Below are 27,302 nucleotides of genomic sequence, written 5' to 3'. Positions count from 1 at the left end.
CGGTTTTTTTAGCAAATTAATTAATAATTAATTAATTATAATTAAAAAAATATTTACAATTAATTAATATTAACTTTAATTAAAATTCATTATAATTAATTAAAATTAATTATAATAATTTAATTAAAATTAACTGTAATTAATTATAATAACATAATTAATCAAAATAATTATAGTTAAAATTAATTATAATTAAAAGCATTTAATCCCTCTCCCTAACTCCCTCTCTCTATAATCTGGCATGCTCACGGGATTAGGCCGAAATAGAGCTAGAAAGGGAGAAGTTACCTTCAAGCCAGCGATCTCCTGTTCTGGCTTCCGATCTAAACGTCTAACTTCTGATCCGTCTAGGGGAGCCGAAGAAGCGAGGCAGAGGAGCTTGGATAGAGCTCGGTCGACAGGGGAAGGAGGTCGGGCGACCAGACTTGAGCAGGTGAGGTCGGCAATGGGAGCTGAGGTTCGGTCGGGTAAGCAAATCCTCTCTCTCTCTCTCTGTTTTTTTTTTCTTTCTCTGGATCGTGAGAATCAGATGGGGGTCGGAAGAGGAGAAGTGGCCGACTGGAGGATTTTTCGTGTGGAGATCGGAGGAGGGAGATCGTGAAGGGAGCAGAGGTAGGAGGAGTTACGGGAGGGAGCAGCCGAAGAGGAGGGGTTCGGTTTCGTTTTAATGGCACGAATGGGGCTCGATCGAGAAAAGGATCGCAGATTTTGCGCAAGATTTCCGGAACGGCGCCGACTGCACACCGATTCAGCGGGATTTCGGGGATGCCTTCGACAGATACGAGGTTTCCGGGATTTCTGGCGGGATTTCGGGCAGAATTTCGGGGAATCCGGCAGAGGTATGTTGTGTTATATTTTTTTGTTCTCTTTTGGGTTTGATCCGGAGGTCAACAAGTAGTCATTAAGTCTAAGTCATTTCCAAGATAGCAAGGTCATTTCCAAGATAGCAAGGGTTTTCCATGATAGTGTATGAGTGCATGCAGGTAATTTCCTAGTGGGCCTAAGCATGGAGCCATGGAGCAAGAGGTGGCCAGCCCCTCCTCTCTCTCCCCTTTCTCTCTCATTTTAAGTTTGAATGAAGTGTTTTTGTTCTTCATTATAATACAGTTGTATAAGTACTCCTTCACATTGAAATGAAATGGTTATTTTGTTATGTTTAAATGTTTTGGAGTGAATTCCAAAGAGGCTAGAAGACTTGGTGGCCGACCATACTCAAGGAAATTGGGTGATTTCCTTGGAACTCCGCTTAGGTGATTAATTTTTTTTTTTAAATTTTTTGCACTTTCCTTAACTGTAATTTTCTTTATTTGTATTCTTCTTTAGTATTACAATTTAGAAAAATCTTAAATCCCATTCCATCCCTCTTAATCCAAGTAAAAGTACTCATAGTTAGTATTGGCTAGGTTTTTTAGAATTGCTAGACCAATTCTATTCTTGAAAGCATTTGACCAAACTAAACTATTCAAAATCCCACCAAAATCTCATGATCATTGTTAAACATTCTATACCGTAATAATTCTAAATAAATTTAGGATTATTCTTGTCAAAATTTTAGAGATCCATTCAACCCTAAGTTTTAGCCAATATTACTTCGAGAGCATAATTGACACAATTGACTCACTCAACCTTTTTTTATCCTTAACAAACTCTCCAAAAATAAAGTAGACATCTACATCTACAAATCAAGTACATATTTACTTTATTTTGACATATATATAGGGAGAACCATTAGGAAGAAAATTGAATGTATGTTCTAGATTGATTACATGAATTGTAACTTACCATACCTCCATCTTCAAATTAACTCTTTCAAACTAACCTTATCTCTTTTAATTATTTTAGAAGAGTCGTCCATCTACTAATTGATCACACCATCCCACATCAAAGTTGAAATGATAAGGATCTTTAAGACTAATATGTGAAAACAAGTTTCTTATTAGGATCGGGCACTCCAGTACAACATGATTGAACTAAATATATTGAAACATTAAAAAATAAAATGTGAAAATTAATTAATTTGCACTTATTATGTTCCCATAGGTAGTTAACTAGTTGTTATTTTCACTAAAGAGCATTGAAATACTACATTCAAAATATTTCGGGGAAAAGGTTGACTGACCTTTAACCCCATTGGAATGAAGTAGCTCAAGTCATAGATGAAATTTCAAAATGGATTCATACATCTCAATTGTATGCCATTGGTTCTTAAACTTCAGAGGATGTCTCTTAAGGTTAAGGTTGACGAATCTTTGACCCCGTTGGAATGAAGTAGCTCAATTTATAGATGAAATTTCAAAATTGATTTATGCATCTCAATTGGATGCTATAGTTTATTGAACTTCAAATGTTGTCTCTTATGATTCTACTTGAGAGATTATCAAAGATGTTGGATGCTACTTTTCCTAAAAGGGAACATATTAAAACTAATAATATAAGAAAATGGAGTAAATCAAGAAGCTTTTACCTTGCTGATGGAGATATGCAAGTTTACTTTCATCTAAAATGCCGACTAAATAAGTTGAACAATGCTTAGTTTTGTTTCCTTATTTCATAGTATTTAAATTTTAGTTTTATTTTTTAAACTATGCTAGTGATCATATGGCCAATGAGAATGAGACACGCCCTTTATGTTTTGATATAGTTTTGTCTTATTTTGTTCAACATTGTAATTGATTAATTGTGCTTTTAGGGCAGTCCTATGGTTGTTGTTATTGGTTGAGGCTAATTCTATTGGCTAAAACATTTTTTGGTTCTTTGGAGCATTATTGATTCCCTATTATGTGCCAGTTGCGACTTGGTTTACAATGGTTTATAATGCAATGTTGGTGATGGTTCTCAAGTTTGAGGGAGTTTTTAGGGTGCGACGGATATGCCATTTTCAATTGTCTTTTCTATGCCTTATTCTTGTTGTGAGGTACTCGTTCCTTTTTTGTCGTTTCCCTATTTATTCACCTATCTTTTTCTACATAAACTGGTAGACTGACTCTCTACATGAATTCAATGATGGGTTGCTTTGATTTTGGAACATAATACAACTTATCTAGATTTTCCTTGTATTAACATGGGGCCTAGATTTTCTTTACTTGGTGCACTCTTTTCTTTTCCTATCAAATAATTTAATATTGGGTTTTACAGTGTGATTGATTATAGTCAAATCCCTTGGATTTTTTTTTTTGCTTTGTGAATTTTAATCGGCTTTTGATTTTTGAATGTTTTAATTTCTCAATGAATTTTTTTATTAGATCAATCATGAAATTATCATTTGACATGTATTCTTCGTATTTTCTCGATTGTATGATAAGTTAACAAATAATTGTTTAAATGTTGGCCTTTTAAACTGCGAACATCCAATTATATTGCATTATTTAGTTGCGTTAGGAGAGTAAAATATGGAGTCTGGCATATATAAAGTTGTTCCTTTGCTTATGCTGCTATAGTTATGATTGTCATTTAAATCAAAATCAATGAGCAATTGAACTCTTAATTAGGGAGCATTTTAGCAATAGCAGCTGTCATCACTAAGTAGGTGAAGGCTGTGGAACGTCTCTGTTTTAGAGACATTTTTCGCCATAAATAATGTCATCTTGCATGTCAAATTGTGTTCTGGCGGCATTGCAGATCTGGCCAAAGGTTGTGAGTTTGAATTGTAATCAAGAAGATTTTGTAACTTCTTGTAACAATGCCTATATATATTGGCTGCACTAATGAGAAAGGGTGAAGGAAATTACTATCGAAATCAGCTTTATTCTCTATTATTTTCCTGTTATGTTTTCACTGCAAAAGCCATTCTACATGGTATCAGAGCATTGATTCGTTATTCTCCCAATTTTTTTTTTCGATTCTTCCTAAGGCACCAATCTACAATGATGTCATCTACAAATCAATCTGATGCTGTCAGCCTTGCAGCTTCAACTAATCCTCCTTAAATTCTTTCATCGCTCAAATTCTTGATGAATAATATCAAGAATGTCATCTTTCAACCCCTTACAGCTGACAATCACTCGCTGTGGCGATCACAAGTTCTCAAATAATTTTGAGCGAATGGGGCTGAAGGATTCTTGGATGGATCCAATGCTTGCCCATCACGATCCATCAACAATGACACTGGTCAGCTTATACCCAATCCAAACTACATAAATTTTATCTTATTGGTTCAGAATCTTACAACGACATTATATTCAATCATATCTCCTACCCTTCTTCCTTATGTTCCCTCGGTTGAATATTGTACTGATATCTGGATCACCCTCAATCGTCGGCTTCAGTCCAGTACTCGGTCAAGGATCATACAACTTAAAAACGAGTTGCATTACTTGTCCATGAAAGATCAATCCATGACTCAATATCTTCTTGATGTCAAAGCCAAAGTAGATTGGTTAGCCTACTGGAGCCCCAATTGATGTTGAAGATGTGATTCATTATACATTAAATGGCCTTCCACCTACAAATCAAGCATTTAAAATGACAATTCGAACAAACCTTTAGCCCTTGAGTTTGGATGACCTATACACTGTTTTATGCAGTGAAGAACTCAATCTTGCACATGAAGCTACTTGAGAACTTCAATCGCTTCAACTATCCGGCAACACTATGGCTCTTACCACTACTCGCGGACGTGGTCGAGGTAGAACAAATTAGTCTCGTGGATGCTCTTCTTACAATAATCATCAACATCGGAACTCTTCGGCTACATATCGTGGAGGAAAATCCTCACGACCTTCGGCTGCTTGTCAAATTTGCGGTAAATTTGGCCATTCCGCAGTTAAATGTTGGCATCGTCATGACGATCAATACAACACAGAACAACCTAGTATTGGTTTATTCACTTCTCCTTTGCCAAATGCCACAACTGATTTGTATCTTGATAGTGGAGCCTCAATGCATTTAACTTCAGATCCTAATCAATTACAAACATCTCAAGTTTACATTGGGCCAAATCAAGTTATTCTGGGCAATGGATAACAACTACACATACATAATACGAGCAAAGGTATTCTTCCTACTCCCACAGGTTGCCTTCAACTATCTCATCTAAATCTTGTTCCTAATCTTTCCTTCAATTTATTATCAGTTCATCAGCTTACTACTGATAATAATTGCCTCATAATATTTTCATCCAATGGCTATGTAACACATATCAGAAGATGCGTCGACTTCTTCTCATGGGTCAGTGTATTAATGGTCTTTATCCATTCCATGCCAAATTATCCAAGGGGTCTCATACATCTCAGCTTGCTCTCATATCCATACAAGCTGTTTCGGATCTATGGCACCGCCGACTTGTTCATCCCTCCTCTCAAACTTTGTCTGGTCTAGCCAAGCATCATACATATATTTGTATTCTTCTACTGCCTCTATGTGTAATGCTTGTCGGATGGCTAAGAGTCACCGATTACTTTTTGTTATTTCTTGAAGTTGTAGCACTTCTCCTTTTTCTTTAGTTCATTCTGATGTTCTGGGGTCTTCCCCCTCTATCTCCACTCAAGGATATCGATATTATGTATCGTTTATTGTTGATTTTTTCAAATATACTTGGTTTTATCCTTTAACTCAAAAATTTGAAGTCATTCATAAATTTCTTGATTTCAAAAGAATGATAGAATGTCAATTTCATATCATAATTCACATTCTTCGCATAGATGGGGGTGGAGAATTTGTTAATAACAAATTCACCACTTTACTGAAGCATAATCGTATCATCCATCAATTTACTTGCCCCTATTCTCCACCTTAGAATGGAGTGGCGGAATGCAAACATCGTCACCTAGCATAAACCATTTGAGCGCTTCTTATTGAAGCATCTCTTCCTCAATATCTTTGGGTGGATACTCTTATAACTACAGCCTACTTGATAAATCATCTACCTTCCTCAAATACAAACAATGAATTACCACATGATGCGCGCCCAAAGTAAACACAATCAATATAAATCAACCTAAACTAAAGTAAAGACAGTCCACGACAAGTGCCGTATAAGTACAATCCATGGTCTGCAAAAAAGTAATGGTGGTCAGGCCACACTAACAACAACCTGGATTCTAATCCCATTGAATGACACAAATCTTAAAAGAAAGGCATTTCATCTTTAAGTCTTCATCTACAGATGGATCGTCTTCCTCCGATTCACCTCCTTTGGATTGTCTTCCTTTGGGCTTCCTATGATTCGTCCTCCAGAAAGAGTACCCAAATGAATAAGAAATTCGTTATTAAGGATTTTTCTTTTTCTCTTTGGGTACCAAGTATTTGAAATGTCTCACTTTTAAAAGACTTTCACAACTCGATAATAATTATATCAAATTACATTTAAAAAAGAAAATCTAGACTCAAACTTCTGCATGGTTATCCTAGGAAAAACATCCCAAGCAGTTTATATATAACAACCCAAGCAGTTTATATAACACAATCCAAGCAGTTTATTTATGGAAGTAAAACACATTGCCAATCATACTTGGTTATACTCTTTTAACTTGGGGAGGGGGCTTTAACAATTTCTGGAGTACCTGTAGAAAATGCCATTAGTTTTAAAGCTTAATTATTATTGCCCCCTCTATTAGCGCTACACCAGCATGTCCTCCTACATAAGACATCGTTAGTATCAAAAGCGCCCTTAGCCCATGGGTAATCTAACACACAAATCACATCACAAGCAAATTATAGAAAGCATAATAATGAGATAAACAATCATCACAACAAACCAGAGCAATCATAGAACATCACAACACATAAAGCATAAAAAGAAAGTAAAACACCAACCCTAATCCTAGAGTTAGAAGTGGTGTCCTATCAAATCTATGTTTGTGTAGTAGGCCTCTGTGGCTTTGGATGGTTCTTATGTCAGGTAGTTAGTTCAAATTGTCTAGAGTTCAAATTTGTTGAAGGTTAGAAAATTAAACTTTTCATTATAGTTTAAATATTAATGGATTGAGGTTCATTTTAGTTAATTTAGTTTGTTGATCCCTTTTAATACTTAGGATAATAATCTGGGAAGTTTAAATTGCATTAACAAATTTTAGAAGGTCATGGATACTCCTATGTGCTAGGTTAATGGGGTCCAAAAGGCCACTATTGAAAATGGGTTACGTTTGGAGGTTCAAGCATTTTAATTAAATATTAGGTCTTAAGAGGAGTAGTTAGGCTTTTAGTTTGCTGAATTTGGAGTTTTATAGGCCAAGTTATGAATTTTAGAAGTTTCGAGCAATTATCGAATTATCGAAATTATTAATAAAATGTATTTTAGGGGTTTTGATCCAAATCAGTTCTAAACTGATTGGAATCATTACCAAAGGTCAGAAATGTTCTAAAGAGGTGTTCTAAAGTGTTTGAGAAAAATTTGGAATTTTTAATAATTTAATTAAGGCAAAAGAGTAAATTTTAATTAAAGTTAAATTAAGGTTTATATTAAAGTCCAATTAATGGACCCTAATTATCTAAGGTTAAAGATCAAATTCTAAAGAGTTTGAGGTATTACAGGTAATTTTCTGAGTTGAAATAAATTTATTAGAATTTTTTGAAGCAATCGGGGCTTAATTAACGAGTAAATTATGATTTTTTAATTAAGGAAGGGTCTTAAAAATTTCTAGAACATTTTGGGAGGTTTAGGATGTCACTAAGTTCAAGTGTTCAGAGTTTCATGTCAATCAGAGATCTATCCTAGCTCCTATAATTTTTTTAAGTTTGCTAGACGGTTCTTTAATTATTGTCCTTAGAGAGTCACTACGTTAAGAGGGTTTTAAAATCAAAGTCAATGACTAACCCTTGAGGTAACATGCAATGAATGCATAAAAATAGTAAACATACCAATCCTAAAATCTAGGAGGGCCTAGGCTAGGTGTTCGTGCGTCCTACACATGCAAAAGACGACAAAAACAGTAGTTAAACATGGTTTACGATGCGATTAATAGATGATTAGAGCCCAATCACCCACTAATCTATCCCCCCATAAAGGATATTCATAAGTATAACCCATGTTTAAAATTTCAAAATATAGATCTCTCAAAATTAATGGATTTAATAATATGTATAATTTAAAAATAATTTAAAATACACATTTTCAATGTATAAACTTAAAAGTATAATAATTCAAAATATTTCAATGTAAATACATATATAAATAGAGGAGAGATCTACTTATCATCCAAAGAGGTTTCAAAAAGATAATTTGAAAATATATTTTTTTTTAAATTTGAAAATAATTAACTTATTAATTATTTAAATATTATTTAAATAGCCAAATAACTAAGTAATGCAAAAATAAATTAGGTAAGTAAATTTTGGTTTATGAAAATGGTTTCTGAAAATATTTTTAAATTAAAATTCATAATTTTTTAAAAATTCGAGGTATTATACATCAAAATTTGATTTAAAATAAAATTACTATGAATTTTTGAAGTTTAAACTAATTAAAAGTAATTTTGAAATAATTTAAAATAATTACCATTTAAAAATAATTATTAAATTAGGTTTAAATAAATATTAAAGTTTCTAAATTTAGAATATTTTATTACAAAATAATTTTTGTAAATTTTGAAAGTAATTATATTTTAATTTTTTATTAATTAAATAATTTAAGTAATTAGCAAACTAAAATAAATTAAAAATAGTATTTTAAAATAATATTATTTATAAATTAAAGGGAATATTTTTTCTAAAGAATTTGATATATAATACTTATATTTTAATTTTTAAAAAAATTATTTAAATAAAAAAATATTTTAAAATAATTAAAATATTATTTAAACTAATTTAAATTAAAGAAACAGCGGCAACACCTCTCAGGACGACTTGTGGCAGGCCGGGATTCGCCCCCGAACCACGAACACGATTTGGCAATCATTGCCAATGATTGCGTCGCCACGCAATCATTGGTAATGATTGACGCGGCGCGGAAATTAGCTGCTGCCCACTTTAACCATGTCGAACTCAATCTCCCGCCGTCTGATTGTCCGCTGTATGGAATGGACGGTGGTGATCTCGTAGGACTGAAAGCGAAACCACAGACTCGTTTCCGCAGTTCGAAATAGACCACGGAACGACTAAATCTCTATCATCAATCAAATGATCAACGTCAGAGACCTCGTACACCCGCACTTAGGGCGAACGCGTAGCTTGAACTCATTTTTCGCTTCGTTTGATTGATCAGATCAATCTAAATCGATGAAATTTTAAACACATAATTTATGCATGAAGAGCATTCGTGGGAGCATATTTTTGCGATCTAAAACGCACTATATGAAAAGTTATTTAAATTTATGTGTTCGAATCTAGGGTTTGCAATTTTATCTAATCCACATGGTGGATTTGAGAGATCTTGGACTTATTACACTTGTAGACTATCCACTCTCATTTCTCTAGTTGATCTTGAAGCTTGAAATGCCTTGGATCGATTAGAAAATGTCTTGGAAGAGTTTTAGACTCTGGTTCGCCGGAGGATCATTGCCAGCGAGCTTCCAATGGTGGTTTTTGATTGGGAAAGATGAAGAGAGTAGGGGAAGAGCTCACATACACGATCTCTCATCTTTGGGGCTCTTGGAAAGATGAATAATACAAAGGTCCTTGCTAAGATGCTCTAAGCATCCTATTTAAAGCCTTAGACTTAATATGAATGGCTAGGATCAAATCAATACTCGATTAGGGGGGTAATAAGGTTAAGTAGAACTGGAAAGGGTTAACTCGAGAGATTAGGCTAACCTTATGCAAAAGCATATAGTGTTTAAGTTTTTGTACCATGAAGATCAAGGCTAAACATTATTTTTTCATTGTTGGGTATTTAAGCTTTGCAGGTATTAACTGTCTGTTGAGGTAGTATAAGGCATTATCCTTGTCTTTCTCATTCTCTTAGGCTAACAGTGCACCCAAAGATTCATCCAAGGTCGTAGTGTAAATAATCAACGGCCTACTTGGGATGGGTACAGCTAAAATAAGGGGATTCATCAGGTAGCGCTTTATACTATCAAAGGCGTCCTGATAGCACTCATCCAAATGGAAATGGACATCCTTCTTCACTAGAGCAGCAAATGGATGACATCTATCAGAAAGATTGGATATACTTATCCGCAAGAAAGCAAGTTTATCCTGAAAGGTTCTCAAATGGGTAAGACTTTTAGGGGGTTTCAAATCCACTATGGCTTTGATCATCGAAGGATCGATCTTAATGCCACGATAGTGAACTATAAATCCTAAGAATTTTCTTGCACTAATTTCAAATGCATATTTTAAAGTATTCATTTTCAAATCATACTTGCATAGGCGTTCAAAAATGATTCATAGATCTCGAAGGTGATCTCAATAGACCTTGCTTTTGACAACCAAATCATCCACATAGCACTCAACTTGCTCGTATATCATCTCATCAAAGATAACTGTCATAGCTCGTTGATAGGTGTCCCCGACATTCTTGAGATCGAAGGGCATCACCTTATAACAAAATATACCTATATGTGTACAAAATATAGTAAACTTCTCATCCTTAGGATCAATCTTTATCTGATTATAACTAGACGAACAATCCATGAATGAGAAAATTTTATGGGATGATACTATATCCACCATGAGCTTAGGGATAGGAAGAGGAAAATCATCCTTAGGACATGCCTTGTTTAAATCACGGAAGTGAATATAGAAACGAATCTGTCCGCTCTTTTTCTGGACTGGTATAATGTTGTCAAGCCAAGTGAGATACTTCTCTTCATGAATAAAACCAGCTTCTTAATTTCAGTGATCATCTATTGCTCAATCTCCAATCTCATCCTATGATAGGATTATTTAACAGGGACTACATCAGGCTTAATGACCAATTTATGGATTGTTACTTCTAGGTTTAAATCAGGCATCTCAGTGTAATTCCAAGCAAAGCAATCCTTAAACTCCAAGAGTAACTGGATGTAATCTTGAGCATATGAATCAGACAATAAAACACTATGAAAAATAGGCCTGATATTTGATTCAGTGCCTAAGTTTATCTCACACAGATCATCCATGACAGAAGTAGTACCATCTTCACGACTAACGCTTGTTTTATGTGCAGGAAATATACAGGAAGACTTATCTCAACAGTTAATTTAAGGATGGAATCACATGGAGGCAATCCAAGATCCAAAGGAATAGGAAAAGAGCCTCCTCAGCCTTATACAAGGAGTAATCAAAAGACAGCCACACATTAGACAAGAGCAAGCCATGATGATCATACACAAATTTACAAAGACTTCGCTATGGACTACAAGCAAAAGCAACTAGTTGCTGAACCAACGTCAGAAGAACTCAGAACCTACTTCAATGACAATCAGGAGAAATAGCATCAACGCAAGGAACAACAACAACCAGCCATATTCTAGAAGAATGACGTCCACAGGGAGATTCTACAAGGAGCACTGCAGTATCCATTGGATATGTCCCAGCTGGATCAACTACGAGGAGCAGCTCGAAGAGCAGAAACAGAGCAAACTTAGACAGCACTCAAAGAGATCCGTATCTTACTACGAAAACAAAATCGAATACTGTAGAAGACTGGTTCGAAAAGATAATTGTTACAAAGACTTGTACCAGCCTCTACGACAACTAGAGGAAAGTCTAGCTGGCATAATCGATTTGCTAAAAAATCTCTCAAATCAATCCTAAAAGCACATGGTCTAAGCTATGATGGGCCCCACTTATTGACCTCGATTTTGCCCAGACCCCTGGTCAAAGAGTTTGACTTGGTCAAATTGACCAAGTTAGACCTCGAGACCCCCTCTAGTGGGTTCAGTGAGTTGCTTGGAGTCAGTCGAGCCCGGGCCCAGGCTGTGGGTCAACCTGGTTGACCAAGTCAACCCGGGTTGACCCAAATTGACCTAAGGTGCCTAAAATTAATTTTAAACCAATCTCATGGTTTCTTGAGCTCGAGCCCCATCCCCTTGACTCTCTTGACTGGTTTGACCAATTCAATCGTTGACTAGGTCAAACCAAGTCTTTAATAGGTTAAAATAACATATTTAGAGCCCATTAAAGGGGCATTTAATGCCATAATCAATTCCAAATGTTTTGGAAATTCAAATCCCACCTAAATCACTCCCTCTCTCTCTGAAATTAATCCTAGAGCTCATCTCCACCGTCCAAGAGAGGGGAATAGGCTTAAATAGTGAAATTTAGATAATTTTAAGGATCTTTTTCCTCTTGCTCTTGCCCTAAGCCCTCTCAACCTGAGATATCTTGGGAAAGAGCTTTCCTAACTTCCAGTCACCTTCCCTGATCAAGATCTCGCCGGCCAATCCCGCCGCCGGCGAGATCTCCGGCCATCCGAGACTAGCAAACTTCCAAGGCGATTCACCGTCGATCGAAGAGGTTTTGGAGCTCGAGATCAACTAAGGAATTGTACGAGGACAGTCTACAAGTGCAATCGTACAAAGACTTCGAAGATCCAACGGCTAGATCTGCTTAAAACCCTTAGAATAGATCAAACACTTAGATCTAAATAGATTTCTGTAGGATTTGATTTGTATCAAGCCAATAGTCCCCCATGATTTCTATATACGTATAGAACCTACGTCTAAATTTTTGCAAAGTTTTGTCATATGGATTGAGAGAAAACCAGTTAGGGTTTCGGACTGGCTGTGCGAGTAGCCTGGACCGTTGATCCAGCCAATCAACGGTCCGGATTCGTGACCCCCGCGGTTTGGCTTAGCCGCTGGCCATCGCCCGCGGTTCCGCGCGCCATGCGGTGCCATCTACGCCATCTACGCCGTCCATCTCCACTGCGTAGATCGGACGGCTGTAAGAGCCCGCCGTCGTGGATAAGTGGGTCGGCTTGATTGCGGCATGATTGCCGCAATCATTGGTTGTAAATTTATACAATAACTCGTTGGATTCGTATCGCCGTCCTCTACATGATAATTTTTTTTATATATAAAAATGACCTATGGATTTTAATTTATTTTAAAAACAGTAAAACCTTTTTTTATATTATTTATATTTTCAGAACTATTAAAAAATTATTTTTAATGATATTTTAATATATATATTTAAATATTATTTATTTTTGATTATTTAAAAATTCATTTATTGTATTTAAACTTCAGAAAATCATATGTTTATTGCTATCTCTATTCTCAATTTTATTAGTCAGGGTCATTCTCTGACTATTCAATTGGGTAACTAGGTTGTTAATCAGTCCTATGGGCTGTCTTTTGATAAATGGCAACCTCCTCCCCCCGGTTGGATCAAGATCAACATCGATGCAGCTCTGAAGGGAAATTATGAGGCTGGTATTGGAGGAATTGTTGGAGATTGCAAAGGAAGGTTCTTACTTGCGTTTGGAAGGAAGAAGATGCATTGGGACATATAGCCCAATTGGAGTTGGCAGTCATTGAAGATCTCAAGGTCGTCTTTAATCCACTATCGACGCACAACACCTTGATTTGAACGTATTTGAATTCTGTACACTTTAAAGTTGGTTTGACTAAAAAATTTTTGATCTGTCTGCAGTTATTTTACAAACACCCAATAGCACTATTTTAAAACTATTTAATTATTGTCTTTCAACTTTGAAATTGCGTATCTTTTCGTTTTAAATCGGATTTTTGCGTACAACCTATCGATCTTTTTCAGAAAAATGTGTATTTTATTTGAAAACTGTTTCCAGTCACTGATTTTGGCTGTTTTGGGCAGATCACTGTTTGAATTTCATTATTTGAGTATTTTTGATATTGAATATTGATTATAACAATTATTTTTACGATACAAACTATTTTCAAATCGTTTTGAGGCCCCGATTGGGTGGTCAGTGGGTCTCCCTATATCTATGCATTATGAATTGACTTACTTTTAATTATTTTATTTTCCAAAATATATATTTATATTTATAAGTATTTTGAAACTATTTTAAAATTACTTATAATTAAATCCTAATTTTGGGAGATCCGCTACTTTAAGAAATTTTAGACATGGGTTCCATATGTGAAGAGCAATCATGGCGGAGTGGATTAGTGGGTGATTGAGCTCCAATCATTCACTAATCCCTTCATTAGGTGTCTTTCCTTTTATTTTTCGTAGATTGCATGTGTAGGTCGCACCACGAGCACTTAGCTTAGGTTCTCCTAGATCTAAGAACATGGTGTGTTTATTTCATTTTTGTACTCCCATGCATTTATTACCTTGAGGGTTAGCTAAAACATCACTTTAAACCCATATAACGTAGTGACACCATAAGGATAATAATTAAGAACTCGTCTAGCGAACTTAGAAGTTTTCTAGGAGCTAGGATAAACACCGGAATGACATGAAAACTTAAACACTTAAACTTAGTGACATCATAAGCTTCTCATAATTTTCTAGGAATTTTTAGGGCTTGTTAGACCCTTAGTTAACTAACCCTAATTAACATGCTAAATAAGACCCCGAGACCTTCCAAAAATTTCAATAAATACATTTTTGGTCAGAAAATTACCCATAATATCTTGAACTGACTAGAATCTAATCCTTGACCTTATATAAATAGGGCTCCTTAGTTTGACTTTAGGTTGACCCTTAATTTGACCATAGGTGGAAATTACCATTTTGCCCCTAATAAATCATTAAAAATTATTAAAAATCTCAAATCTTCTCTAAACATTTGCGAACACTTTCTCTGGTCATTCCTGACCTTTGGGGGTGATTCCAATCAGTTTGGAGCTTGTTTGAAGCAAAACAGAAAAAACAGCCATTTATTAGGAAATTTAGAAAATTCCCTTAATTACCCAATCTTAGAAAACTCATAACTAATTGTAGAAAATTCCAAATTAGGAAAACTCATTTGCATTAGACTCCAATTAGGGTCTAGTATTTATTAAAAAATTTAGGTTTCCAGAAGCTGGCCTAGATTAGAAAGTCAATTTTTTGGTCAACCGTAGTTCATTTAGGGCCCGAGACTTAGAAAATTTATAACTTTGCCTAGAAAACTTCAAATTCAGCCTACTACATGTCTAACTACTCGTATTGAGGTCTAATATTTTCCTAAGGTGATAGGAGATCCATATTTAACATTTTTCCCATAGTGACTTTTTGGACCCTTAGTCTAGTTCCTAGGAGGACTCGGAACTTTCTAAAATTGGCTAATACAATTCTAACTTCAAATATCATCATCCTAAGTTCCTAAAATTGATTAACAAACTATATTAACTAAAATGGACTTTAATCCATTAATATTTGAATTTCAATTAAATTTTCCTTTTCTTGCCTACGACAAATCCAAACTTCAGGCAATTTTAACTAACTACCCTACTTAGGACCTATCCAAACTACACAAGCCTTACACACACATAGAATGGTTTGCTAGGGCACCACTTCTAGATCTAGGTTAGGCCGTTGGGTTTTATTTTTCCTGCTATGTGCCGGAGCTTTCCGTTGTTGTCATTGCATGCTGTTTGAAAATTGATTATTATGTTTGCTTACTTTTTCTGCACTCTGGATGTGAGCGTTAGACTTACCCATAGGTTAGGAGCACTATATATATACTATTCTTCCGTGCAGGTGGCCATGCTCATGCTGATAAAAGGGGGAGCAATGTCATGATTTCTAATAATGTGTTTTATGCAGGTGCTTGCTTAGCTCCCCCTAAATAAAATGAGGGCTAAATTAATTATAACTGCACAGGTGGAGCGCTTAGCCCTCAAAATTAAGAACATGGCTTGGCACAGGGTCAATGGTGTTAGCACTTTTATTTTCATATAAACTGCTTGAGATTTTTATTAGGATAACCATGCAGGTCTTTTTAGAATTTTCTACTTTTCAATTAATGTAAAAATTGTAATAATTGTTAAGAGTTGTGAAAACAACTGTGAGTTGGGATATTCTTATCCAATTCAGATTCCAAAAGAAGAAGGCATCCCTAAATGGGAGAGTCTTCTTCCATTTAGAAGACCGAGTTGGATGGCTTTAGATATCAAAAGAGAAAAGGCAATGCCCCTTATAATGGGAAATTTTCTCTTCGTTTGGATATTCAAGCCACGAGGGATCCAAGGAATCCAAGGAGGAGATCCAAAGAGACCAAGGAGGTGAGGTCCAAGGAGTCCAAGGAGAAGATATCCAGAATGCTAAAGATTGAAGACTCAATATCCCACTCAAAGTTGTTGGCGTCTGTCATAGGCTTAGAAATCCGGGTTGTTGACAGTGGTGCCCGGCCACTTTACTTTTCTGCATACCCTGGGTTGTAATTAAAGGGCAGTTGGCCTATGGACATTTACTTGATTAGTTTAATTTATATTGATGTGTTTACCTGATTGCGCATTAGAAATTACCTGCTTTTTTCTAGGTTTCTTTATTGCATATCGATTTTGTTTTAGCTTGGATTGCGTTATGCTCTTTAAGGACTATAAAACTCTTCTACTCATAACCAACAATTTTATATTTAAGTTTTAAATAACATAGAAACCTAACGAAACTGGGGAACTGTCGGAACCGTCCGGGGTCGTATGCATATTAATGCATTTTATCTCTCCTTCTTATAAGACATCTCCCTGCCTGCGGGTAGAGTCCGAATAATCTGGCTTATGAGGATGAAGTGCCAAACCTAGGGAGACTCAGTCATTTCTAAAAAATTATTTTATACTAAGCCTATTTTTAAAATCCAAAGCATTCATGAGCTGACATTTCAACTAGCATGTATTGCATTAGAAATCAATTTAATTAAAATTTAATTGCATTAGCTAGGAGCATCTACCCCACATAAGTTCAGGACCAATTATGAAACTCTCTAGATGTCAGTCCTATTTCTAAAGAACTGTACCACCAACCCATCTTTCATAACTGACTTGATAGCATAGTTTTAAAGCGATTAGGTGGTTAGCTGGCTCCCCAATCCAGGCCGGGGTAAGTCCAGGTTCTGCACTACATTTGCTAGGACACGGGTCTTGGTGTTTCGTAGAGCACTAAGCCCAACCTGGATTTAGGATTCGAGGCTACTACATTCAGTCTCGTAGTATGCCTTAAATAGTAGGTAGGTCCCTTTCTTTTAGGGACTATAAATCCTACTTATCCACGTTACAGGATGACACCACCTCCATCTCTTCTCTCACGCATGTGGTTGAGTGCTTGATTTCTTTTCTCCAGTTTTCCCCTTAGTACCCTAGAGCCACCGAATGCTGGTATGAGCCATGCATGTTGATTCAGCCCTTTGGACCTTTCTTCCCTTTGAGTAGGATTTTCTAGTCTTTTCCCAGGTGCCAATCCCACTTTAGGAAAGGATAATGTATGATCCTTAATCGAGAGTTTTCTCAGGCTCCGGCCTGGGATGTAATTAACCACGGGGGCTTGCGCCCGTGGAAAACTCAATCCCACATCTACTAAACCCCATTCAAGCTCTTGTATCGGATGGGGGAAACCCGTGACTAGGTCGTGTATATTGCTACCCATTGAGGTGTGTTGGTGAAAGCCTCTATCCTCAATGGTTAGTCGTATGCACGATCCAATCTGTCCCTTCCAATCGACCCGTTCGCGCGGTGCTCTTTCGGAGGTTCACAGGTTTCTGGCGACCGCGGTGGGACTAGTTTCTCTCTCCATCTTTGGATTATATATTATCCTTTCTGGTGTGTACTCCGGGATTGTTACTCCTTAGATTAGGTCCGTCCCACTCTTAGTTATGGTCTTTCCTTAGTTAGGGTTCCTTCCCCTTAGCTAGAGTTTCCCCCTACTATTCTTCTTTCCAACCTCACATGCTATTCCATTCCTTATCAATTCCTATCTATCTTTATCAAATCTTTCTTTTGTGATTTTAATTCTAACTAATTCTTTTCACTTTCTTTTCTTGGCAGTAGTGTCATGGCTTCCTTTGCTCCTTCAGTTATCTTTGCTTTCGGTTTGGACGTGCAGGTGACTCTCCCCGAGTCCCTGCTCGCTAGTCCGCTAGTGGGAGGAATCACTTTTGGTTCCTTCACTGACTCGGCCTTCGTCACTCTTGGCAGGCTGACCCCGGCGGACACTGCTGCATTCTCTCCTCCTCAGAGGAGAGGACGCGCAGCCATGCGCCCTTTCGGACGACCAGCTGCTCGGCGGACAACCCGGGCACTTGCTCGTCCCGTTCCTGTACTTGTGTAGCCAGTGCACGCTGTGGCTAGGCGACCAGTGCCTAGGCCACATCCAGTTTCAGTTCGTCCTACGGTTAGGCGTCCAGTGTTTACCGCTCCTGCTGCTCAGGTTGCCCCGGCCCCTCAGCATCGGCAACCTGCTGTAGTTGTTCCACCTGTTTGTGCAACGGTCAGGCGACCTGCGCCTGTCGCTCCTGTTGCACAGGCTGCCCCGGCCCCTCAGCACTGGCAGCCTGCTGCTGTTGTTACTCCCGTTGTTCCGACGGAAGTACCTCGCGTTCGGGTTCCCCCTCCCGCTTCCACTAGGAAGAGGGGTGCCCAGACCGAGGTGCCTTCGCCCTCTTCTGGCCAGGTTTCTGTTTTTGCTCGGCTTTCTCACCCCGAGACTGCCGAGCAGACCCCGACACTTCCAGTCTTTCCTGTTCCCCCTGCTAACCAGGCAGTGGGTTCAGATGTCCCTTCGACCTCCACCTCCGGCCTTGGGAGAAGGGCCCGGAGGAATAGGAATAGGAGGTTGCGTCTAGCTGCATCAGAGACAGAGAGGCAGCGGATGGCCGATGCCATTGTTCACGATGAGTTAGTTCATAGGCGGAGGAGAGTGGCTCCCAGGCAGCGGAGGCCACGTCCAGTTGTTGTTGCACCTGCTCCAGAGGTGATGATAGTCCCCCGAGTTGGAGGCAGTTCAGGGAGGACGCTTCTCCCCATTGACGCATAGTGGTGATGAGGAGGACGTTGCCCGCATAGCAGCGGCTCCTCCTGTCGTCACTACTCTACCCCGAGCTAGGGTACCCAGGGACGCTAGTGTCCGAGCCCTCACCCAGAGGATTCAGAACATCGTCCGCTTAACTCGTGGCAGAGGGCCCGTCAGTCGGGAGGGATTACTCCGTCAGATTTCTCGGGCTACCTTTTAGTTACGACGACAGACTGCGAGCAGATTTTACAGGTTGCAGAGGGGGCAAACACCCTAGCAGCCAGTGTAGATAGTTCCAGTTGCCAGGCCGCCAGCAGTTGCTCCTGTGGTAGGACGACGCCCACGTCGTCGAGGATGGAGACAGCAGCAGGAGCCTGCCCGGCCTCAGATCAGTTCAGAGGTAGTGGCCCCAGAGCAGCTAGTTGCCAGTACAGTGCCCCGCCGTACCAGATGGGTCTTGAGGCGACGACAGGCGGACACCCTTGTCGACCCAGTTTCGACAGTTGGGGCAGAGCAGTTGTAAGAGGCGGAGCAGTTAGATGAGGCAGATGATCTGATAGACTTAGCAGTTCTTTCCGAGATCGAGGCGGTCCCGATGATGTGTGATGAGGATGTGGTACCTACCCCAGATAGATCGCCAGTACGGATTGAGACAGAGTTAGCCCCTAGCACTCATAGGATCACCTCTCCTATGAGTCCGTACATAGAGGCGATGCGACGAGCCTTTTTAGATGAAGATGATGATACACCAGTGGATACCGATGAGGATGTGCCGGTACACCAGGTTTGTGAGGTTACCCGCAGAGGTCACTCGGATGAGAGAGAGCCTGAGGACCAAAATGAGCAGGGAGGGCCCGAGGTGGGTGGATCTCCCAGATCAGTTGACACGGATGCTACGGTCCTGAACCTCTAGGCACAGATGGCAGAGATGACCAGAGTTATGACAGTCATGACAACATAGTTGACAGCCTTGGGGGCGATGCCGCAAGTGGCAAGTATAGCCGCTGCCAGTACTTCTAGAGATCAGCCTGTTGTGCCTCCAGTTACACTAGACCCCCTGAGACTGGACAGGGTCCAGAGAGCAGTGCATGCAGCACCTTCAGTTATCCAAAATCAGCCATCTTTACAGGAGAGACTTAATAAAGAATATCCATTTAAAAGAGAAAGCATAAGGAAAATATTTAAATGCTTGGTTGAGAAAGATATTTTGACATTCCCATTTAATAAAAGAAAAAATGAAGAAGGATAAACAGAACATCCACTATATTGCCCCTTTCACTAATGTATTGGACATACACTTGAAGATTGTTTTGTATTCAAGGACAGAGTGGAGAGCCTTATGGGTAGTGGGAAGATCCAGCTCCAGGATAGTGACTTAGTACAGCCTTTGGGCAGGGCTACCAGACAGTGCAGAGGATTTCATACTCCAGCCACAGTGACAGTCAGAGTTACAGTCAGGGCAGTAGTGGCAGATTACTCTATAGTTCTGAGAAGGAGTGGCAGCCAGCACTCCCCAAGAAGACCTAGCAGATGATTAAGTAAGCTATACAGAGTTCAGAGGCAGTTGAGATGAGGCCTCCCAAGGCTGAATCGACAGTTACTACTCCAGCTTCTTTGTTAGCACTTGTCTTTTTTCTGTTGTAGTGCTAGATGAGCATATTTTTCTTTGACTTTTATTTGTACTAAGAGAGATGTGTAAAAGAGAAAAAAATGGTTGTAACCTCAGAAGGGAAGACAAGCCCCCTTTCAACACTTAGGCTGAAGGACCTCGTTCTCCCTTATATTGATGATTAATCAATAAAAGAAAATAAGATGATTTTTTAATTATGATGACTCTCTCACTTCTTTTAGTTCTACTAGCTTTGTAGTGATGACTTATAAAAGGGTATGATCTCTCTATCTCATCCCATGGGTGGAGAGATTTCTTCTTTTAAATTAAAATCTTTTTCAAATTGAAATTAAATTTAGAAGTGAAAATTTTCTCTATTATCTTGTGATTCTCTATCTCATAGATAACTATAGTATATTGATGAATAAAACTTCATAATTTTTTTAATCAAGCTATTCATTCTTATCAGAGGATAGAATTTGTTTTGTATATCATTCTTCTTTGTTCAAGAGAAGTAAGTCTTCTTCTCTTGCACTTAGAAGATGATCTTATAATTGAGAATTATTTTACTTTTAGAGGTTTGGAAAAGGAAGCCAGTTATAAAAAGTGAAAAGATGCGCAAAGCGTCAAAAGTGAAAGATACACAAAGTGTATCAAGTAAATGGAAGTTGTGCAAAGCACAGAAAGTTGATAGTGGCTCAAAGAGCCCAAAGTGTTAAGTAAATGGCTTCCCTTTCTAGTAAATCTCTAAATCTCAAAAAATCTATATCCTTTTGATATTTTTGATACTTGAGTCTGAAAATTATGATTTTGAAATCATCATTATACATTGATATCCTATAAGATATGAAAGTGTATTCTCATACAAGAAATAAAGAAAATTAAATTTCTTTCTCTAATTTAAATTTCTTTTTTGATTAGATTTCAATTCAAAAGAGAAAAATACTCATATAAGTGAGATGTCATGATTTAGCTAGTATGGAGCTTGATCTGAGTTAGTAAATTTAAATTGAGGTTCCTTTTAAAATTAGAGGGAGTTAAGTACTAAACTCCTTTGGAATATGTGCTCATTTATCACTTTTGACTGGGTCCACACCATCTTGTATTTGTTAGGATCGGTGGTGTTGAGCCTTTATTAGAAAGTTAATTGCTTCTTTATGTCATTCCTACTCGGATAGTTGAAGCCCTCAGTCCATTCATTTGAGATGAATGTGATAGGAAATGTTTAAATCATTGATTTAGATCATTTAGAGAAGTGATACTAGGTCCACACCCTCCTGCGTTTGTTAGGTTTGGTGATGTTGATCTTCTACTTGAATGAGATTCTCTTCTTTCTATCAGTCCTGCTCTGATAGTTGAAGCCCCTAATCTATTCACATAAGTTGAATTTGATCGGGAATATCGTAGTCTTTTTAGATTACACTCTTTTGAAAGAGGATATTGGGTCCATATCCACCTATGTTAGTTAGGTGGGGTGATATTGATCCTTTATCCCTATGAGATTCTTTTTTTCCTATCAGTCTTGATCTGATAGATGTAGCCCCCAGTCCACTCATATGGGTTGAATGTGATCAGGGATGCCAGAGTCATTAGTTTAGACTCTTTTGGAGGTAGGATACTGGGTCCACACCATCCTATGCTAGTCAGGTGTGGTAGTGTTGATCCTCTATCTTGATATTGATCTTTGTTATTTCAATATGATTGTGCTCCCCAGTTTTGTTCATGTGGCGGACATGGTCTGGGATATCAAAACCAATCACAATTCCCTTTATAAAAAATGAAAACAAATTTACATGTGAAAAAAAAATAATAATAGAAAAAAAGGAAGCATTTAGTAGAGCAAAATCAGTTGTTCTTGTCACAGGAGGAACCCGGTAAAACTCTCTAAGAGCCCAAATTCTCCAAAAATTCCTCTTTCTCCTCCCTTGAAACTCTTTAATGAGCTCTTCAAGGTTGAGTCAGCACTTAGTTGGTCATAGATCTCTATGATTCCAAGATGCTTTTCTTTGCTAGTGATGTAGTATATTGTACCATGGATGTCAACATCACTATCTTGTGGGCTTGGGTCTTTCTGAAGAAAGATCGCCCCCGGCTGCCCTCTTATGGCAGCCTACTCCCCCATTCATACACTACTCTGAGTTGCCAGAGTGGTCTTATGAATGCGATAGTGTTACTTTCACTTCTCACAGGGTCCTACACAGTTAGGGTAGGTGTTACCACTGTGTCCTTTTGATGATCTTTGATCTCACTCATGATCACTATCCTCAGAGTTATTTTTCTTATTGTGATGTAGTACATCCTGCCTCAGATGTTAGCATCACATCCTCAGGAGTCTTAATTTTCTAGTAAAAAAAAAATCGACTCCTTGGGATCTGTACACACTTCAACATTCGTACCCTACTCTTAGCTGCTAGAGTAGCTCTATGAATGTTGTTTTGTTATTTTTGCTTCTCACAGGGTCCTACCCAGTTGGGGTAGGTGTTACTCTTGTGACCCTTTTTGGTAATCATCGATTTCATTCATGGTTACCTTCCTCGGTAGTAAGGATGTTCTCTTACTACCTAGAGTTGTTTACTCAGTTGTGATATAGTACATCTTACCTCAGGTGTTAGCATTGCATCCTTAGGAGTTTTGATTTTCTAACATAAGATCAGCTCCTTAGTTTCTTTACTCACTTCATCATTCATAATCTACTCTTAGCTGCTAGGGTAGTTCTATGAATGTTGTTCTGTCGTTCTTTCTCCCCAAAGGGTCTACCCAATCAGGGTAGGTGTTACCACTGTGACCCTTATGATATTTTATCAATTCTATTCATGATGATTATCCTCAGATAGTGAGTGTGTCTTCTTACTACCTAGAGTTGATTCCTTGTAGTGATGTAGTATACCTTGCCTCGGATATCAACATCACTGTTTTGAGAACTTTGAGCTTCTAGCAGAAGATCAGTTCTCCTACTCCTTTTCGTGACATATTCTACCATTCATACACTATGCTCAGTCGCCGGATTAGTCTTATGAATGAGTTGAAGTCACTTTCACTTCCCACAGGGTCCCAATAGTTTGTGTGGGTGTTACCACTGTGAGGTTTTGCTTACTCAGAGTTGTTGCCCTCAGTAGAGAGGGTACTCCCTCACTACTTTGGCTCATTTTCCCTTACTTGATGATAGGAGGCGTCGTGCCTTAGATGTCACCATCACCTTTTTCTTGAGCTTCTAATTCTCTAGTAGATAGTCAGCTCTTTCAGATACTTTTATCACTTATTTTCCCATTGAGACCCCACTCCTAGCTGTCGGAGAGGTCCTTTGGATGCTTTGATACTCTTCCCACTTCTTACAGGGTCCCCATCAGTTAGTATGTGTTTACCACTATAGCCCCCATAGGGATTATTTTTACTAGGCTTAGTCCTACCTTCTATAGTAGAGGTACCCCCTCGCTACTTCAGTTCCTTTGGCTTCGTTGGAATGAGATTGCCCCTTTGCATACTCTACTGAGAGGGTATCTCTTCCAGCTTTGTTCGGGAGACATCATCCTGATGTCTTCCTTCCCTTTTGTGTAGGGTTAGGGTTCCCTAGGAGATCCTGATTGCATTTGGATACTCATGGCCACGACGATTTGTCCTCTACCGTGAGGTTACCAGCGCGCTAGAAGGGGTTCCCTAGGTGGCTCAACCCTTAAAATTATCCCATTTACTTACTTATTTCTCCCTCGCATCCCTACACAAATACGTGTCAGGCAGATGTTGAGGTGACTTTTATCTTCTATCCTGCTGTTTAAAATGAACAGACAGGTAGTTGGTTTTACTTGTAGAGAGGACCTAATAGAGAACCTGGGAGGTACTCCTCGCCACGTTTTTGATTGTCCTGTTTTGATCAGGTAGGCATTAGAGCCTGACTCTTTATTCACTCAGTTGAAATGACTGAGTGGGTATTGATCCCTTCTTCATTTGTAAAGCCGAGCTAGCTGAGCAGATGTTGAAGCTTACCCGTTGAGTGAGCCCGACAGAATCCCTGGGAGGTGCAATTCCTCAACAATTCTATTTTTACTTGGATGTCCTGTAAAAGACTACGCATGCTTCCACTTTGTGGTTCATGAGCTTCTCGCTGAGGTCAGACAGAAGTAGTGGCCACCCCAATCCACTGTTCCGAAAGGAGCAGGAGGGGCGGGATCCTTTTCACCCTCTACCTGTTGTCCAGATGCGGTCAGACTGGTAGTTGCTTTTTACCTACCGTTGAGTGAGCCCGACAGAGTCCCTGGGAGGCGCAATTCCTCAACACCCCTTTACTCGGATGTCCTGTAAAAGACTACGCAGGCTTCCACTTCGTGGTTCATGAGCTTCTCGCTGAGGTCAGGCAGAAGTAGTGGCCACCCCAATTCACTATTCCAAAAGGAGCAGGAGGAGCGGGATCTTTTTCACCTCCTATCCTGCTGTCCAGATACGGGCGGGCAGGTAGTTGGTCTTACTTGGTAGAGAGAGCCTGACAGAGCACCTGGCAGGAACTCCTCGCCTTTTCTCTGAGTATCCTGTTCTGATCAAACAGGCACCAGACTTTGTGACTCCCTTTATTTGCCGCCTTGAGTTGGTCGGGCAAATACTGAGTCACCCCAACCCACTGTTCTGAGATGAGCAGGAGGGGCGGGATCTTTTCACCTTCTATCCTGCTATTTGAAATGAACAGAGAGGAAGTTGGTTTGACTTACTTGGTAGAGAGGGCCTGACAGAGCACCTAGCAGGAACTCCTCGCCACCCTTTTCCCTGAGTGTCTTGTTCCGATTAGGCAGACATCAAGTCTTGTGATTCCTTTGTTTGCTGACCCGATTTGGTCAGGCAGATACTGAGTCACCCCAATCCACTGCTATGAGTAGGCAGGAGGACATGGGACCTTTTCACCTTCTATTCTGACGATTCGATATAGTCAGACAGATAGTCGGTATGCTTTTCTTACCTTACTTTTAGTTCTTCTCTTGGCTCTACCCCTACTACAGGGTAAGGCCATAGGAGAATTTCTTTACCTTTTTCACCATAGTGGTGATCTTTATTGTTGATTCTCCTTTCTACTCTGCCCTCGCTGTAGGGCAAGGCTATGGGAGAATCCCCTTTCCTTGTTTTTACCTTTTTTTAGGTGATATTTACCGTTGGTTCTATCATTAGCTCTACCCTTGTTGAAGAGTAAGGCCAGGAGAAGACCCTACTACCAGTTCACCATTGTGGTGATACTTGACTTGTGCACTGCTGCTTTTCCTTCTTTCCTAGGCTTTGCCCCTACTATGGGGCAAGGCCAATAGAAGAATCTCTTACTTTTCCACCATCTTTTTGATACTCTTTCACTTGTGATTTTCGCTCTACCTTTATATGGCTTAGTCGGTCAACGCCAATACGAGCGGTTCACTAGTTGTTCGCCACTCCTGTTGGGGGTCCGTTTGTTAACCTCGATTTTGCCCAGACCCCTGGTCAAAGAGTTTAACTTGGTCAAATTGACCAAGTTAGACCTCGAGACCCCCTCTAGTGGGTTCAATGAGTCGGTTGGAGTCGGTCGAGCCCGGGCCTAGGCTGTGGGTCAACCTGGTTGACCAAGTCAACCCGGGTTGACCCAAATTGACCTAAGGCGCCTAAAATTAATTTTAAACCAATCTCATGGTTTCTTGAGCTCGAGCCCCATCCCCTTGACTCTCTTGATTGGTTTAACCAAGTCAATCGTTGACTAGGTCAAACCAAGTCTTTAATAGGTTAAAATAACATATTTAGAGCCCATTAAAGGGGCATTTAATGCCATAATCAATTCCAAACGTTTTGGAAATTCAAATCCCGCCTAAATCACTCCCTCTCTCTCTAAAATTGATCCTAAAGCTCATCTCCACCGTCCAAGAGAGGGGAATAGGCTTAAATAGTGAAATTTAGATAATTTTAAGGATCTTTTTCCTCTTGCTCCTGCCCTAAGCTCTCTCGACCTGAGATATCTTGGGAAAGAGCTCTCCTAACTTCCAGTCACCTTCCCTGATCAAGATCCCACCGGCTAATCCCGCCGCCGGCGAGATCTCCGGCCATCCGAAACTAGCAAACTTCCAAGGCGATACACCGTCGATCGAAGAGGTTTTGGAGCTCGAGATCAACTAAGGAGTTGTACGAGGACAATCTACAAGTGCAACCGTACAAAGACTTCAAAGATCCAACGGTTAGATCTGCTTAAAACCCTTATAATAGATCAAACACTTAGATCTAAATAAATTTATGTAGGATTTGATTTGTATCAAGCCAATAGTCCCCCATGATTTCTGTATACGTATAGAACCTACGTCTAAATTTTTGCGAAGTTTTGTCGTCTGGATTGAGAGAAAACCAGTTAGGGTTTCGGACCAGCTGTGCGAGTAGCCTGGACCGTTGATCCAGCCAATCAACGGTCCGGATTCGTGACCCCCGCAGTTTGTCTTAGCCGTTGACCATCGCCCGCGGTTCCGCGTGCCATGCAGCGCCATCTACGCCGTCCATCTCCACCGCGCAGATCGGACGTAAGAGCCCGCCGACGTGGATAAGTGGGGCGGCTTGATTGCGGCATGATTGCCGCAATCATTGGTTGTAAATTTATACAATAACTCGTTGGATTCGTATCGCCGTCCTCTACATGATAATTTTTTTTATATATAAAAATGACCTATGGATTTTAATTTATTTTAAAAACAGTAAAACCTTTTTTTATATTATTTAAATAATTATCTTAATTTAATTATCATTATATTATTATTTTAATAATTATTTATCATACTAATTATTATTTTAAATTGTAAGTTTACTGGTTTTGTCTATTATTATTATTATTATATATAAAAAAATGTATTTTTAATAATTAAATATTAGTTTAATTGTTTTGATTATTTTAAGTATTAAAATATAGTATTAACAACTAAAATATTACTATTATTATATATGCATATGTTTAAATTACTTTAAGTCTTCAGAATTATTAAAAAAACTTTTTTTT

General features: G+C 38.9%; 1 protein-coding gene across 5 annotated transcripts in view; it reads left to right on the top strand.

Annotated features, from left to right (window-relative positions):
- LOC110116402 (protein ELC-like) overlaps nucleotides 1–27,302 on the top strand; it is a 46,244-nt gene that overhangs the window by 10,508 nt on the left and 8,434 nt on the right. Inside the window, exon 2 of one of the 5 annotated variants that reach the window (XM_028696221.1) lies at nucleotides 3,489–3,505. The exons of 1 other annotated variant lie outside the window; for it this stretch is intronic. The gene's annotated coding sequence lies outside the window, so the exon portion shown is untranslated. Of the gene's footprint in view, nucleotides 1–2,689; nucleotides 3,062–3,488; nucleotides 3,506–27,302 lie in introns of those variants that run through there. 3 more of the 5 variants (XM_020849955.2, XM_020849948.2, XM_020849961.2) reach the window with 3 other exon arrangements.

The sequence above is a fragment of the Dendrobium catenatum genome, unplaced genomic scaffold (genome assembly GCF_001605985.2).
Source record: "Dendrobium catenatum unplaced genomic scaffold, ASM160598v2 fragScaff_scaffold_717, whole genome shotgun sequence".
NCBI lineage: Eukaryota > Viridiplantae > Streptophyta > Magnoliopsida > Asparagales > Orchidaceae > Dendrobium > Dendrobium catenatum.
Note: the sequence above shows the minus strand (reverse complement) of the source record. Positions and strands in the feature narration are given on the sequence as shown.